Below are 4,289 nucleotides of genomic sequence, written 5' to 3'. Positions count from 1 at the left end.
TCCCATCGTGACTCATCAGTTAACAAATCCAACTAGGAACCATGAGGTTGTGGGTTCTATCCCTGGCCTTGCTCAGTGGGTTAAGGATCCGGCATTGCTGTGAGCTGTGGTGTAGGTTGCAGACATGGCTCGGATCCCGCGTTGCTGTGGCTCTGGTGTAGGTTGGCAGCTACAGCTCCGATTCGACCCCTGCCCTGTGAACCTCCATATGCCCCAGGAGCGGCCCAAGAAATGGCAAAAAGACAAAACAAAATAAAATGGGGAGAATACTTGTTGCTGTGTAGGCAAGTTAGAGGACCACACGGTCTGACCCAGGAGCCAGCCCTCTGGTTCCAGCTCTCATCATTACCCCTCGGTGTACTAGAAGCTCCAGGCTGGCTGAAAAACCAGTAGCTCAGACTCTGCTCTTGCCACCTTCTCTTGACTGCCCTGGGATCTGGACTTTTAGGTCAACTCGACAGACCATTTCCTGCTAAATTAAGCAAGGTTTGCTTCTCAATTCAAGCGGCACCTGGAAATGCCTATCCTGACCTTAGCAGTATAGCCTGGAGATGAAGAGGCTTTGCACTCTGTCACTTACTGTGTCACCTTGGGCAAATCTCTATCTCTCGAGTCCCTGCTTTCAAATCTGTCAGATGGATGTAGTGATAGCACCCAAAGTGCTGTATGAAGACTAATGAGAGAGTGATTAGAGTGCAATGAGCTCCAATAAATGGTAGCTCTCACTTTTTATCACGATATTATAATTATTGGCATTTAGGACAATGCCTGGTACCTATAGGAAGTACTCAGTACCACTTGGAAAACGCTTTTGCTAAAAAATTGAGTCTGAATCAAATCAGATCATACCTCTAGATCATATAGTTTACATGACATATGGACTAGAGGGACATGTTAAGTGACACCATGAGGATACATTCGACCAAATGCAAAATGCAAGACATCGTAGGACAAATGACCTGATACCTTAAAAAAGACATGCCACTTAAAAAGAAGCAAACTCTGGAGTTCCTGTCGTGGCTCAGTGGGTTAATGAATCTGACTAGGAACCATGAGGATGCAGTTTCGATCCCTGGCCTGGCTCAGTGGCTTAAGGATCCAGCGTTGCCATGAGCTGTGGTGTAGGTTGCAGATGCAGCTCAGATCTGGTGTTGCTGTGGCTGTGGGGTAGGGATCAATTTGATCCCTACCTGGGAACCTCCACATACTGTTGGGGTGGCCCTAAAAAAGACTGAAAAAAAAAGAAGAAGCAAACTCTGGAGTTTCCTGGTGATGCAGTGAATTAAAGATCCAGCGTTGTCACTGCTGTGACTCAGGTTCCTGCTGTGGCACGGGTTCAATCCCCAGCCTGGGAACAGGACTTGCATACCTTGGGCACAGCCCCAAAAAAGGCACATGGATGTTTACAGTAACTTTACTCATAATTGTCAGAACTTGGAAGCAACCAAGATGTCCTTCAGTAGGTGAATGGATAAATAAATTATGGTCCATCGTGACGATGGAATATCTTCAGCACTAAAAAAAAAAAAAGAGCTATCTAGCCATGAAAAGACATGGATATGCATGCATGTTAGTAAGTAAAAGAAGCCAATCTGAAAGTCTACATACCTTGTGATTCCACCTACATCTCATTCTGGTAAAGGCAAAACTGTGGAGACAAGGAGTTCCCTTGGTGGCGCAGTGGCTAATAAATCCGACTAGGACCCATGAGGTTGCGGGTTCGATCCCTGGCCTTGCTCAGTGGGTTAAGGATCCGGTGTTGCCCTGAGCTGTGGTCTGGTTCGCAGACGTGGCTCGGATCTTGAGTTGCTGTGACTGTGGTGTAAGCTGGCGGCTATAGCTCCGATTCGACCCCTAGCCTGGGAACCTCCATATGCCTCGGGAGCGGCCTAGAAATGGCAAAAAGACAAAAAAAAACAAAAAAAACAAAAAAAACTGTGGAGACAGTAAAGAGATCAGGGGTTGACGAGAGTTGTGGGGAGAGAAGGAGGGATGAACAGGCAGGCAGGCAGGGTGCAGTGGATTTTTAGGGCAGTGAAATGATTCTCTATGAGACTGCAAGGGTGGATACATGTCATTATGCATTTGTCCCAAATTCATAAAACATGCGATACCAAGAGTGAGCAGTAACGTAAACTATGGACTTTGCGTGGCTGTGATGTGTCAGTGTCGGTTTATCAGTTATAACAAATGTATTGCTCTAGTGAGGGACGTTGATGGGCAGGCTATATATGGGGGGATATTTGGGACATGGTCATACCTTCTACGCAAATTTGCTGTGATCCTAAAAGTCTTAATTAAAAAAAAAAAACCCACAGTGATTAAAATATGAAATAAGACTTGGTACAATGTTCACACATCACAAAATTATAAAAATTGCAAAAAATAATTGTTGGAGCTAGATGAGAGATACGTGGTGTTTCATTATACTTTACAAGCTGTGCATTATACTATTTTCCTGGTGTTGGAAATAAAAATTATTTTTGCAGACCAGAGTGGTTGGGCTGCAAAGGGCGGCACCCCTATCAGTTACCACATTTTAGATTTTAACAGGAGGCTGCAGTGGGATACCCAGTACTCCCTGCCCGCCACCCCGCACCAGCCGGGTGCTGGCAAGCAGCCCAGCCCAGCAGAGGTGTCAGGGCCCCCAAGTAGGTAGTCTGGAGCCTCCTCTCCCCACACAATGGGGAGCCTGATCTGGCTGCAGTCCCCAGCAATTCCACTTTCCCTGGAATTTCTCCCCAGACATTGAGGAGTTGGGCTCCTCTTGGCGAGGCAGGGTGAGAGGGGAAGAGATGCCCCTCCCAGTCTGAGTGCCACCATTACCAACCCTTGGCCTGGAGATGAAAGAGGCAGGAGCGCCTGGGATTTAATCTTTAGCCTCCAGGCTGACCAGTTGCCAGGACACCCAGGAAATGAAAGTTGCAGGAGACACACCCTGCGGGCAATAAGGAAGTCTGGTGTTGGTCATTCCAACAATGAATGACCAACATTCGTTGGATTGGAAATGGTTGGGATCAGCAGTAGCAGGATCTGTCGTCCACCTGCAGCGGTGCCTGCAGGCCTCCTGTCAGCATTTCTTTTCCCTGTTGATGTCTGAAATTCTACTATTAACGTCAGAGAGACCCTCAAAGAGACCTCACCTCCAAGCTTTTGATTTTTCTTCGCCCGAGTTGAGAAGCTAATGAAAATAATGGCCCTTACCACCTGCACCAACGGGTTTGATAACAACCCCAGGGCTTTCATGACCACTTACCCCCAAGAAGCCCATATAACAGACACCAGCTTAAGAATCCTAGGTGGGGAGTTCCCGTCGTGGCCCAGTGGTTAACGAATCCGACTAGGAACCATGAGGTTTCGGGTTCCATCCCGGGCCTCACTCAGTGGGTTAAGGATCCAGTGTTGCCATGAGCTGTGATGTAAGTTGCAGATGTGGCTTGGATCCCATGTTGCTGTGGCTGTGGCACAGGCTGGTGGCTACAGCTCCGATTCGACCCCTAGCCTGGGAACCTCCATATGCCTCGGGTCTGGCCCTAGAAAAGGTAAAAAAAAAAAAAAGAATCCTAGGTGGAGTTTAAGAGTCCCAAACTTTTCCTTTCTTTGAAGGAATTATACCCTTGAGCTCTCTTTAAAATGCAAATGAGCCTGGGAAGGTCTGGCTAACCAGCCCCGGTGAAAAGAGTTTTTTACAAGCAGAGGCCAGAGAGAGCAGGGCTGGGAAAAGGAGAGCCTGGGGGTGGGGAGGCCCCTTATTTTGTGTAGAATTTAGAGCTTAGAGTGCTAATAGCTAACTTTACAGAGTACTTACAAGAACCTCTTGTTTTGTTTTAGGGCCGCGCCCACAGCATATGAAAATTCCCAGGCTAGGGGTCGAATCAGAGCTGAAGCCACCAGCCTGAACCGCAGCCACAGCAATGCCAGATCCCAGCCGAGTCTGCGACTTACACCACAGCTCACCCTACAGCACAGCTCACGGCAACGCCAGATCCTTAGCCCACTGATCGAGGCCAGGGATCGAACCGGCGTCCTCATGGATACTAGTTGGATACCTTTCCACTACACCACAACAGGAACTCCAAGAACCTTGTGATTTAAGTGCTACCAACATCCCCATTTTATGGATGAGGTAACTAAGACTGGAGAGATCAAGGGACAAGCTACCCAACTAGTGACGGAGCAAGAACTTGAACCCTCTATCAGCCTGAGATCAGGCAGCAGAGTCTTACCTTCCCCTGCTCATTTGATCCTCTAATTGAGGTATCCTTTTTTGATGGGAGAGGAAACTGAGG

The sequence above is a fragment of the Sus scrofa genome, chromosome 6, assembly GCF_054392235.1.
Source record: "Sus scrofa isolate SSC_HxYL_T2T_F1_AM1 chromosome 6, Sscrofa_HxYL_maternal_Yorkshire_Landrace_v2.0, whole genome shotgun sequence".
Lineage (NCBI taxonomy): Eukaryota > Metazoa > Chordata > Mammalia > Artiodactyla > Suidae > Sus > Sus scrofa.
The sequence above is the reverse complement of the archived record's forward strand: the minus strand, read 5'-3'. Positions refer to the sequence as shown.